Source organism: Panthera pardus, unplaced genomic scaffold, assembly GCF_024362965.1.
Source record: "Panthera pardus isolate Hobbes unplaced genomic scaffold, ASM2436296v1 HiC_scaffold_6, whole genome shotgun sequence".
Taxonomy (NCBI): Eukaryota; Metazoa; Chordata; class Mammalia; order Carnivora; family Felidae; genus Panthera; species Panthera pardus.
In genome coordinates, this window is record NW_026526991.1 from 102,359,335 (window position 1) to 102,372,870 (window position 13,536).

At 47.7% G+C, this 13,536-nt stretch overlaps 1 long non-coding RNA gene across 1 annotated transcript; it reads right to left on the reverse strand.

Annotated features, from left to right (window-relative positions):
• Positions 1–677: 677 nt before the first annotated feature.
• LOC128775043 (uncharacterized) lies at positions 678–12,001 on the reverse strand. The gene is made up of 3 exons (XR_008419631.1): positions 11,892–12,001; positions 1,823–1,985; positions 678–1,142 (listed from the first exon to the last, which is right to left on the reverse strand). It is a non-coding gene; the product is annotated as an uncharacterized LOC128775043 (long non-coding RNA).
• Positions 12,002–13,536: the final 1,535 nt, after the last annotated feature.

The window sequence follows — 13,536 nt, forward strand, 5'->3', positions numbered from 1 at the left end:
TAAAAGGATGGCCTGTTTTCCAACCTGGCAGATGCAGACATGTATACTTCCCTTGTATCATATGTTTCCTATGCATCTGGCCAGCCCTGACCTCATCCCTGGCCATAGAGTGGCTGGGGCTTAAGCCTTGGTTGGGGCTAAGTAAACAGATAATTACTTCTATGCCAAGATCAGTGCCGGTCACATTAAGGATGGCTAATATAGATCCACTCCAGTATTCGTGGAATGATGGGTTTGTGTTTCTGCCATAAGAGTGGATATCCAAAGGAAGGTGGGGATGGAGGGCAAGGCTGTGAAGAAGGAATGACTACATGATGAAGAAAGGGCTATAGGGTGGGTACAGTGGAGCACAAGGCAGGCACACGGTTCAAGCTTCTTTAGATCAGGAAACTGTGTGATCTGGGTCACTTTCCTTCCCTCTCTTCCAATATCTGACACTGAAAACAATCTTCTCTCACAGCCAGGGAAGTCTGTCAAGAGGTAGGAGTCTAGACATACAACTTTTAGAAACTCTCCAACCGTAGGAGTCACAATGCAAAACAAAATCTCATTTAGAACTTCTCTCTAAAAGAGTTAGTGGGTTTTCATGGTTTCTTGAACATAGAATGGAAAGAGAAGAAGGGAGAAGGTATTCCTAGCTCTTGTGGAAGGAGAATATTGAAGGGAATCAGGGGAAGTAGTGTATCTCAGGGGTCAAAGGATGGTCAAAGGATCTTGAAAAACTTGATTTTGAAACTCAACTTGATCATTAACTAGATGTGAAATTTTTCAGTTGCCAAGTCTCAGTTTATCTGTAAAAGAGAGATAATATCTCTTGGAATTTTGCTGATTGTATGAAGTATAGGGCTCGGCACATAGTGGTGTTAGAACATGGTAAGGTGCTCTTGCTATTACAGATCTAGTAGCAGTCAGGAGCAAGGGACAAAGGATCCGGAAAAAGTCCCAGCTCAGATAGGAAGGATATGCAGTCGGAAGAATGAAAGGGGTGGGTATATTTGCCTTGAAGGTGTAACCAAGAGGCTGTGTGTTTGGAGTTATGTAAATGAACTGGTATCTGCACCATATGCATAGGGTTTGGTTTAAGGAAGGTGAGGACATGGGTGTGTACACTGTGTCATCAAACTGGGCACAGTGTTGGTCACCTGAAAAAAAAAACAAAAAACAATAGATTAGACCATGTTGCAAGGGAGCAACATTCTCCACACGGCTGGTCTCTGGAAAGCAAATGGGCCCCCAATGCATGTAAGGCTGCCTGAGGAAGGGCAAACATAGACTCTTAGAGTCAGTTTTGGAGCAATGGGTATGTCATAGGGCTTATAGTCAGTGGTGCCTCAGTTTTTCTGAGGCCAGCAAATGGGGAGATGTGCTTTGATGGCATCATTTGGGGGCTAGTTATCCCCAAGGGGCTTCTCTACACTCAGATCTGTTACAACATTGGTGTTACTGACCATGGGACATTATGAAATAGTCTTATTGATTGCTTTAAATATAAGGCCATTACTTGTCTGACATCTTCACTGAATTCATACCTGGGTACCAGTCATATGATATCAGGTAGCTGTATACATCTGTTGGCCCCACTGCTGGCTATAGTAAGTACATAATGTGTCACTGGAAGAATGGGAAAAAAAAAACATGGCTTTTAAGCCAGAGGATCATGATGTGTACCAGGGCTATGTGGGTCTGTGACAGAGACTTGAAGTCACCAAATTCTAACTACTGGTCCTGTTATGTGCACTGTTAGGCAGTGCCCTGCCAATGAAGCACGGCACCGAATACTTCAACAGATCTCTTCACTACTCTGCGGGGCAAATATAATTACCTTTCTTCTGTGGAGGAGGCCTTGGAAGAGATCAGTTAACTCTTTTCAAAAGATAAGCAATTTCCTTCTCAAGAACTTGAAGTAGGAGGGAAAGCAGGTCCCCTCTCCTGTTCACAAGCACTTTGTCTCCCTCCACCTCCAGGCTGCCCTCCCTTGATGCAGTCTGCAAATGCAATGGATATCAGACTTTTTAAACCATGACCTGCTGTAGTAATAATATTTTATTATTTAATATAAAAATAAATATAACATATTTATTATTATAAGATAATAATATTTTATATCATGACCTAGAACACACACACAAACACATACAAATACATCTATTTTGTGAAACAATACTCACTGCTTATGCATGAATTTTGATATTTTATATTCCATTCTATACCCATCCATTCTATTTTTGGAATGTTGTCCATGACCTGAATTTCACTGTATAACTTGAAGTCTGAACAATGCTTTTCACTGCTAATTTTCACTACCTATTTTAAAAGCCTGCAATTGCTCTCCATTTCCTACCAAATAAAGTTCAAATTATTTAACATGGCAAAGGCCATTTATAATGGTCTTTATCTTCTAGTTTCAATTCTGCCATATTCATCCAAGCACCCCATATTCCCAACACACCTGGCATCTGATCTTCTTAGGGGACCCAGGCCCATGACAATATTCTCCCATCTCTCTGCCTTGCTCGTGCCCCACTCTCACCGCAGAAAAAATTTCTCTCTATCCTTAAGAAGTATCCCAGATGTCACTTCCCTTAACAGATACCCTGATCTGCCCAAGCAGAACCAAACTCTCCACTAGGCTCCCATGGTCTTTAGAGATTCTCTTTTTACATAGCATGTAGTGATCATGTGAGCTTCCTTCTCATAGTTTAGATACCCTTCTCTATTTTTAAATTGGTAGAATTCATTTAAGAAAAAAACAACCCTTGAAACAAGTCAACAACCAACAAATAATCTAATAAAAAAATGGGCAGGAAGACATGAACAGACATTTCTCCAAAGAAGACACATGAATAGATCTTCAACATTACTCATCATCAGGGAAATGCAAATCAAAACCACAATGAGATATAGCCTTACTCCGGTCAGAATGGCTAAAAGCACAACACAAGAAACAAGTGTTGGTGAAGATGTGGAGAAAAGCAAACCCTCCTGCACTGTTGGTGAGAATGCAAACTGGTGCAGCCATGGTGTATGGAGTATCCTCAAAAAATTAAAAAATAGAACTGCCCTATGATCCAGTAATTGCACTGCTGGGTATTTATCCAAAGAATACCAAGAAACAAAACAAAACAAAACAAAAACAACCTAATTCAAAGGATACATGCATCCCTATGTTTACTGCAGCATTATTTACAATAGCCAAACTGTGGAAGCAGCCCAAGTGTCCACTGACAAGTGAATGGATAAAGATGTGGTACGTTATATGCAATGGAATATTATTTGGCCATTAAAAGGATGAAATCTTGCCATTTGCAATGACACAGATGGATCAAGAGGGTGTTATGCTAAGCAAAATGAGTCAGAGAAAGACAAATACTATATGATCTCACTCATATGTGGAGTTTAAGAAAAAAACAAATGAGCAGAGGAATAAAAAGAGAGAGAGACAAACCAAGAGACAGATTCTTAAGTATAGAAAACAAACTGATGGTTATCAGAGGGGAGGTGGGTGGGAGATGGGGAAAACAGGAGATGGGGACTGAAGTACACTACTATGATGAAGAAAAATCAAATAATAAAAAAAAGAAAAAAACAACCTTTGTCTTTTCCTTTCCTTTATGACTGGCCCTTGTGTTCTTCTTTCTCTATCTTTAATCTATTTACTCCCCAGCCCCTCATCTCCATAAAGATCAGAACCCCCAGGAGAATGGGAAGATTAGAATAGAAAAAGGGGGCATGGTCTGGAGCATCTGGGTGGCTTAGTTGGTTAAACGTCTTACTCTTGATTTCAGGTCAGGTCATGATCTCATGGTTCATGGGATCGAGCCCAGTGCCAGGCTTGGTGCTGATAGCACAGAGCCCGCTTGGGATTCTCTCTCTCCCTCTCTCTCTGCCCCTCCTCCATCCCTCCCCTGTTTGTGCACTCACGCTCTCGCTCTCTCGCTCTCTCTCTCTCTCAAAATAAATAAGCTTAAAAAAAAAAAAAGAAAGAAAAGAAAAGAAATAAGGGGCCTGGTCAAATTTAGTGGTGGCAAACCAATCTGGTTCTAGTTTCTCTTCCTCCAGATGGGCAGTTCTGTTTCTAGGAAAGCCAAGCTTGCCAAAGGCAAAACACAATCCATCCCAATCACTGGAGGTTGGAAAAGGCAAGGTGAGATGGAGAAACCAAGGCAGAATGAGAGCAGCAGCTGGTTTGGCTACCAAACCAGGATAGGAGCTGACAGCAGGAACGGAATAAAAAAATACTGATTCACAGGCCACAGCAAACCCTGTTGCTAAGCAAATGCCCTGTTGCAGTCTCAAGATGGCCGGCAGTGCATGTCCTGATTTACAACCAGTCGCATAGCTTATTGAACTCTCAGGTCATTTTTATCTCTACACAAATAACAACAGAAAGACTCCCAGTGCTCTGTACTTTTCAAAACAATTATTCACACATTATTCCATTTAATTATGGTGTCATAGCTGGAGGGGTCTTTAAGAGGTCAGTCTAATCCCTCAGCCTGCAGCAAATGAAGACTGTCGACAGGCAAGTGACTCACCCAAGGTCACACCCGTTGGGTTAGCAGCAGAGTGAAATGCTCTTTTTATCAAACCACACTTTTCACACCTAGAAGAATCCAGTTGTCCTATGTTCTCCAGGATTCAGAGGGCTCTAAGTTCCATTCTGTCTCAATTTTGAAGCCCCTCAACTGTAGAAGTGTGGTGCCTACCTTAGCTTTACAAAATTCCCAGGCAGAGGAAGGACAGTGTCTTTCTCAACCGTTCTTATAATTTGCTGCCACATGAGCTAATGTGGTCTTCACAGTACTGTATCCTTATTACCAAGAGTGCCTAAGTTATTAACTCACCAGCAACAGGTGCCAAATTGCCTCTCCTTCTGCACAAGATGTTCATTTAAAATCAAATTGCACACAAATCCCTCCAGTCCCTGCTCATTTTCCTCAGCCCTCAGCCTTTTTTGGTCTTTTTTTCTCCTCAGTACTTCCCATCCTGTCTGCTGAGAGTCTCTGAGATGATATGTGGGGAGCCAAGACTGGGGGGACTAGAGGGGCAGACTGGCGGGCCACAGGGCTTGGTCTGCTCCTAGCGCACAAGCTCCAGGAGGCGGCTACAAGGACCGGCTGGGGAACCGCTCGTAGAACCAGAGCGCCCTTAAGGTCTCTTTTAGAACACCTCCCTCATCTGACCGATGCAGAAACTGAGGCTGGGAGCACAGAAGTGACTTGCCCAATCAATTAGGGAAACTAAGCTAGGAGAACCCCCAAGTTTCCGCACTCCCGGACCAGTTCACTTCCTCTGCCTTCTGCCTTTGACATTGCCAACGAGGTCACTGAAACTGAAGAGAGGTGGAGAGAGGATCTAAGATCACACAGCTGTTAAGTGCGGGGTCCAAGACCAGAAGCACAGCGAGATGGAAGAGAAACAACCAAAGGAAGAAAGGGAAGCAGGCGACCGGGCGTTTCCCAGGTTAAGGCGGGTATGCCGCACAACTCCAGGGGGCACTATTGCGACTGCATTCTATGAGCCCTCTGGCCCCCGCGTGCCCTGATGCACACGGGGACACGGGGCGTAGGGAAGAGAGGGCAGGTGCCCTCGCCCTCCTGGAAACCAGCTCCTGGGGGCCTGCCACCTCGGGGGGCTCCCGCCCCGCAGTGGAGGTGACTGGCCCCCAAGCCCTGCCCCCGGCGCCTTCTCGGGAGAGCCAGGGACAGGGTCCGAATGCCTTTCCCCATTCAGTAGGATTATCCCTTTTGAATTGTTTAAAAAAAAAAAAAGCTGCAGCTAGCGAACCCTGCCTGACAACACCGAAGGAATTTTTCCCAGGGATCGGCCGAAAGCTGACTCACATTTAAAGACTTGCCCAAAGTGGTCATGCCCCTCTGAGCAAATACCACAGGCATGTAAAACTTCGCTCCCCACGGCCTCCCGGCGGCGAGGACTCCCGGCGCGGCCGCCCGGCCCGGCCTCCAATTGGACGAGCGTCGCGCCGCTTAGCAGGGCGCAGCCAATCGGAGCGCCGCTTAGCGGGGTTGCTAGCCTGGCCGCGCCGGGGTCCGCAAGGGAGGCGCGGGCGGGTAGCTGTCACTGCTTGTTTCCTGTCCCAGGGGCGGGGGTGCAGCGGGTGGGAGGCTCTGGCTGTTTGTTTAGGCAGGTAAGGCCTAGGAGGGAAGTAAAAAGAAAGGGCTGAGCCACCTACACCGGCGGCTGCCTCAGGGCCTTTGAGCTCCAAGTTTCCATTCCAGAATGTGAGCCGCCCGGAGCTGGCTGCGTGCAGCGCTAGAGGACCCCTGGCTCGCAGGCAGCTCCCGCTGGGCCCGGCCGGGTCCAGGATGCCTCGGGGCTCCGGTACCCCAGTCAGTGCCCGGTCCCCCCCTCCCCCCCCCCAGCCTGCGGGCGTCAGGAACCCCAGAACCGTGAATAGAGCGAGAGAGGTTGGAAGGACTGATCGGAGGGCAGGCGGGGATGACGTGCCATCCCGGCTAAGGTCTCTTCCCAACTGCACTTCTTGTCTTTTCTCCTTAACGTGGGAGGTTTGGGCCTGATCATCGGTGAAGTCCTCCGCCCTGAGATTGGCGTTCTGATCTCAACACCGAGAGAGGAATTTTGGTTCTTTGTTCCTCCGTCCCCAACTGTCTTCCACCCAGCAGCCCCAGAGTTTTCTTGACAAGTGAATGGAATCCTGAGCGTCCCCTCCTTAACAACCTTTTCAGTATCAGTCTCCTTCCCCAATCAGGTCTTCTTCCCCTCAACCTCTCCTGGACTGCTTGCAATCCCCTCTGCCGGCCCCAGTTCTTTCCTACCCCGGGCCTTTGCACGTTCTATTCTTGTTACCTGCAATTTCAAACTTGCCTTAGGCTAGCTCCCAGCTCCTGCTTCAGGGCTCAGAATAAACGGTGCTTTCTTAGGCCCTCCCTGCACCCTGATCCGAACAAGGTCCCACTGCCATCCTCTCTTGTGGCACCCTGTGGTTTGCCATGGTAGCACATGTCCAAAACTGTAATTTTATAAGTTTATTTATATTTATTTGCTTAATGTCTCCTCCGCTAGAAAGGACAGAAGCCACTTCTGTTGTGCACCTAGCATAGTGCCTGGCACTCAGTAAATACTAGGTTGAATTCGTTAAAAAAAAAATTTATCTTCAGGAGTAAAGAATCATTGTACTCATTTAACAGATGAGGCTATAGAAACTCAGACAAGTGAGGTAACTTGCCGGCGCGACATTCAAATAGCCAAAAAATGTTCAATCCGTCTCTGGCTTTCTGCTTGTGCTAGGCACTTGTATTACAAAATAATAGGTCTTCTAAGAGGTGGCAGATAAATGCTAGAGCAGATGGCCATATCTCTTAGGGTGCTGTGGCTTCACTTCTGCCATCTAGGGCTCTTCCAGCCCAGTGAAAGTTCTGTTCACTTACTCATTCAACAGACACTTTTTTAAAACTTAATGTGGGGGTGCCTGTGTGGCTCAGTCGGTTAAGCGTCCGACTTCGGCTCAGGTCACGATCTCGCGGTCCGTGAGTTCGAGCCCCGCGTCAGGCTCTGTGCTGATGGCTCAGAGCCTGGAGCCTGTTTCGGATTCTGCGTCTCCCTCTCTCTCTGACCCTCCCCCGTTCATGCTCTGTCTCTCTCTGTCTCAAAAATAAATAAACGTTAAAAAAATTAAAACAAAACAAACAAAAACTTAATGTGTTTTTTTTTGTTTGTTTTTAATGTGCATCCAAGTTAGTTAGCATGTAGTGCAACAATGATTTCAGGAGTAGCTTCCTTAATGCCCCTTACCCATTTAGCCCATCCCCCCTCCCACACCCCCTCCAACAGCCCTATGTTTGTTCTCCATATTTAAGAGTTTCTAATGTTTTGTCCCCCTCCCTGTTTTTATATTATTTTTGCTTCCCTTCCCTTATGTTCATCTGTTTTGTATCTTAAAGTCCTCTTATGAGTGAAATCATATATTTGTCTTTCTCTGATTAATTTTGCTTAGCATAATACCCTCCAGTTCCATCCACTTAGTTGCAAATGGCAACATTTCATTCTTTTTGATTGCAGAGAAATACTCCATTGTATGTATATATACACTCTTCAACAGATATTTATGGAGCACCTATTAGGAGCTCTCCGCAGGTTGGTAAGCAGCAGAGTTCCCTTCAGAGCTTACTGGTGAGGATAAACCCAGACACCAGAGCTGCAGCCCTATCTACAAGAGCAGCATAACTCTGTCCATTCAGTAAAATATTTTGGTTATCTATGCTGATATTTTGTTGATTTCAGGGTCTATTCTGATATGAAGTAGGCTTAGACTTTTTTTTTTTTAATTGGGCAAAAAAATGCATTCCCAAACCTGACAGTTTTTGTTTGTTTGTTTTTTAATTTACTGCTTTCATCTATACTGTTGCTTTGGATTCTTAATGAGGTCTGGGAGCCAACCATGGTTATTTCTACAGGAGAAAGATGCTGAAGCAGGGAAGCATTATCCATGGCAAGAGACTTTTCTGGATACTTTTCCCTTAGTTGTGATCTAAAAGCTGACTCTGCCATCCACTCCCCACCCCCAACAGACACGCACGCATGCTTGCACACGTGTGTGCCACGGCCACCACCACCACAAAGTGGCCAAGTCAAACTACATACAGGAGAAGGGAGATAATACTCAGGACTAAGTCCCAGCTCCTCTTGGTAGCCAAGCCATGTGATCTCTAGCAAGTCACTGCTATTCCAAGCCCCAGGCTCCTCAGCTGGCCTGAATACGTTCCAGCAAGAAAACATCTATGAAATGGACTGCTCCATTACTTCACTTATTCAGCATACATTTATTGATCATCTGATGTGCAGGCACTCTGTCCAACACTGGGACTACAGTAAAGAGCAAAACTAGCTGTGGTCTCTGTCCTCAGAGAGCTTAAGGACGGGTCCAATGGCACAAAGACAGATACAATCATCAATTGGTCCAATTAAACAGTTACTGATCAAACAATCACACACATAATTACCAACTGAACTGGGTACTAAAGCATGGTCACATCAGTGTGCAAAAATCCTGTGGCAGGAAGCTCCCACACAAATGTTCAAGGAAGCAGAGAAAGCCAGCACGGATGCAGGAGAGAGGAGAAAGGGCAGGAGGGCCAAGATGCTGCGGGGGTTTCAGCTGTGATCTGAGAGCTACGGGTAGCCACTGGAGGACTTTAGGATGAGGATTATATGTTTCAGTTTTTATTTAAAAAGTATTACACCGTGAGGCAAGGGGAGAGGAAGAGACAGAGCGGAAGTAAGGGACAGGCTAGGAAGTGAGAGACGATGGGGACTTGGGTTAAGGTGAAGACGGTCGAGAAGAAAGAGGCTGACAAACTGAAGAGAATTCATCAACATTCATCTGTCTTTAAAGCCCAGTTTCTCATTTTTCCCCCCTAGTTTCTCCCAGAAAAGCCCACATGCCAGATTGTAAAACCCAGCCCTTTCTGTACCTAACACTGGCAGCAGACTTGGTCTCCATTTGCTTGTACTCTTTGTCATTCATGCCGGCCTAGGGGCAGCCACATGGGTCTGGGGGAGGGGGGGGGGCGGGGCGGTGTAAGTCGTGTAGGGTCTGCCCATATGGTCTGTCACTCTCCCATCCTATCAATCATAAGTCATCATAAGTCCTCTTCTCTGGGTGCCATCTTTGGGAGGGTGTCTTGGCTTTTCCCTTAACCTGGCTGGCAGGACACGGACTGGTCACCCTTGTGGCTGACACAGTGGAAGTTTGGAGCCTGCAGTGTGGACTCCTGGAGGGCAGAGTTGGTGGGGAAGGGTGTGGTGAACAGGGCAATTTCCATTTCACACTAGGCCCCTTTGGACACAGACCCATTTCACAGAAATCCTGCCAGTCACAGCCCGGGGGCCCCCAGCCAACCTTGCCCCCTCCTGCTGGTTGTACCTGGGAGCCTCAGGCTGTGGTGTTTCCACTGAAGAAGGAATGCCTGATTTGCTCCTTGTGGTTAACCCCATACGATATAAGCAATGTCTACAGGAGAGAATGTGTTCTTGAATATCTTGCAAGCTGTCCTCCTTTATGAGATCCAGCATTTTCTTTTTTTTTTTTTTAAAGTTTATTTATTTATTTTGAGAGAGAACGTGCATGTGCACACAAGCGGGGGTGGGGCTGAGAGACAGGGAAAGAAAGAATCCCAAGCAGGCTCCATGCGTCAGCCCACAGCCCGACCCTGGGCTCCATCCCAGGAACTGTGAGATCATGATCCAAGCCGAAATCAAGAGTTGGACGCCCAACCGACTAAGCCATCCAGGAGCCCTGCTATCCAGCATTTTCATTGAACCCTTCCACTGACCTCTGAAGGAAGATGTCTCCACCTGAAAAGGCAGATCTTTAGGGAGCCAGCTCTGAGTCACAGAGCTTTTGGCTGGCTCTCCACGGTAGAAATCCCAGTGACTCCTTAGTGGACTGCCCTGGGGACCAGTTAGCTTCACACCAGAGAAATTCCCAGTTTCCCCCAGCTTCCACCATCCCTGGCCCCTGGCCCTTGGCAGTCCTCAGCCCCAGGAAGATCTAGGTGAGAGGATATAAACAGCTCTGGGTATCCAGTCATCTCTCTTGGAAGCTCTCTGCGTGGAGTGTGTATGGTATGGCAGAGTGGTGCGGCCCCTTATCTGTAAAGACAGTACTTGCTCAGAGCTTTGAGCTGGGTACTGCAGCCACTTACCAGAGCTCAATGTGGCCAAGTCCACTGGCATGGCTCGGGTCTGATGCCCAAGAGAAAGCAGGGTATCTCAGAGGTCTATCCCTGGGCTCTCTACCAGTTCATAAAGCAATTAGCAGAGTGGCCAGTTTCCATTCATTCTTCCTTTCTTTTATTCATTCACCAGACTAAGACAAGTGACCCAAGGGCGGGGATCATACACTCATTCGCATATTCCCACTGCTTAGCACAGAGCCTGGCACTAGGGACACTCTTCAGTGAATGAACCCATTCAATGACCGCCCAGAGTGCTGTGCAAGCCCCTGGAGGCTATGAAACAAGTATGGGGCACAAATCCTTGCCTTCCAGGAACTTATAGTCTGGATGGGGAGACAGTTATCCCACAGTGTTTTATTCAGCTTTAACTGTGGGCCAGGATTCGAGTAGGCACTGTTGGGAAATGAGTGAACAGGCCCCCAAACAAAAACAAGTGTCCCAGCCCTCCTAGTATTGATTTTTTTTTTTCTACCACCATCATTCAAGGCCCCCAGGGTTCTTCCTTTGCATGGGCTGTTAGCTTTGACAGCTCTTTTGCCTCTCTGGGATCCCAGCCCCCCCCCCCCCCCCCCCCCCCCCCCCCCCCCCCCCGCTTAGGATTCTGGATTCTGTTTTCTGTTTTCATGCCACCACCGGGACAGGCAGATAGTACAGCCTCCATGACTGACTCAGGACTGACAGATCCAAGTCAGAATCCCGTTCCTACCTCTCCCCTGCTGTCTGGGGTTTGAACACACATTAGTAAACCCTCCTGAGCCTCAGTTCTTGATCTACAATGAGGGCAGCAAAAACCTGCAAGCATTTACCCTGTGCCAGGCTCTGCTTTAACTTTTCTCCAGTCTTCCAGCTCCAGCCAGCGCCACTTTATAGATATCAAAGTGAGGCAGAGAGGAAGGGCTCTCAGAGGCAACCCAGGGAAGCAGCTTTTGCAGGCCTGGCTTTGTCCCCGTCACCCCGCTCGCAGCCCCTTTTCAAGCGCCCGCATGGAGTGCTTCCCATGCCAGTTGAACCCAAGCAGAGCACGTCTCCTGGCCTCACTGCCTTTACAGAAACACGGATCCCTCTGTCTGCTTCTCCAGGCCTTGACCTCAAGTCCAAGCCTCGGGACTCCAGGCTTGTCCTGACTCTCCAACCCTGCTGGGCTGCCGCTCAGAGAAATTTCCCTGAACTCACCCTCCTCTTTCCTGGGCACGCAGCCTCAGGTCAGCGGTCAGCGGCAGGTCCTCTGACCCGTCCTCTGTAGCACTCCCCTATTCCAGGCTTGCCCCCGCGGTCATTCAGCCTCAATTGACTCCTGCTGTTTTCTCATCTCCAGGCTCTCTCACACGGCTTCCTTTACCCCTTTCATCCCTGCCCCCCACTCGGCTCCCACATCCTGCCCTGGGGCCCTCTCCCTGGCCCCGAGAAGTCTGTCTCGGTATTGTTCTCCACTTCCAGCATTAGCATTCTCAAGGCCCACATTTGCATTTTGATGGCTCCTGTCCCAGCTAGACAGGGGTACACTTTGATGCATATATATTTTGGAGAGGACAGCTTTCTCCTGCACAGCGTCTAATTTTCCACTTTGATTCAAGTGCATTCTTTGGTTCGGGCCTGATTTACTCTGGGCCAAGACAGACTTGAGCCAGCACCTTGAGGCTATGCTCAGGCCTATAAGATAACGGAAGGGTTTTGCCTTGTGGGAGCTCCAGGGAACAGAAGTCTCACTTCCCACGCCTCCCGATTCTGCTCGGAACATCAAAGCTTCTCGCAAGCTCGCATCTGCAACCAGTGTTCTTCCCTCCCAGGCTCAGGGGCCTTGGCCTGGAGCATTCCCTAGCACAACCCGCAAAGGCCAGAGATTGGGGTTCACTGTGGTCACCCCTAGCTGAGATACGGGCAGTCTCCGGCCTTGATTTCAGGAAAAGCCACCAGAAGCAGGCGAGGAGGATGGGATAACGAAGCCACCCAGAGAGTCTAGTCACTCTCGCTTTCTCTATTTATCACCTAAAGACCCACAGGGTTTTAATGCAGGGACAAAGTGACACGGGGCCCAGAAGGCATTCTCATCTAGGACATGGGTGGTGAGGCTTTTCGTTTTTACATGCCTGTGGGCTGCTGGGGTTCAGCCAGAATTAGAACAGCCAAGTGCCAAGCAACAGAGAGAAAGGAATGTCTTCCCAGGTCTCCAGGGGTTTCAAGGCCACTTTGTACAGAGGTTTAGGGAATTGTGGTTTGCATGGCACGGCTTCCTAGGGTTTCATCCCAACTTTGGAGTGATTTATGATTCCTGTTCCATTGAGAAGCTCTCAACATTCATTTCCACCTACAGCTGAGTTCTTACAAATGGCATCTTATGTGTACGGCATGTGGGTGGATAACGAGGCACTTTGGGGTGGGGAAATGGAGGCAGAGGTTGGGAAGGGCTGGGTTTGTGGTCTCGGAGGATTCTGACTCCAGGGTGGCAGGGCTCAGACAGACCGGGCAGCAGTAAAGGAGACAGAGAAAGTCTTGATTTCTCCAGTTCAGTCAGCATTCAGCTAACATTGCTTCAGAGAGCTCTATATTCCTGGCTCTGTGCTGATGACCAAGGTTGATATAAAAACAAATAGAAGTTGGTCAGCTAAATCTTGAGGGATTTATGTTCTAGTGGGAAAGAAATAAACACATCATGCTAACAAGTACTGCCTCTTGTTTGACCACTTGCTCATGTGGGGTGTTTTCATGTGTGTTATTTCTAACTTTCACAGCAAGGTTATATTCTGTTGCCCATTTTACAGATGGGAGAAAGAAGGGTTCCTAATAAAGGGTCCAACGTCACACAGCTAGGAAGTTGCTG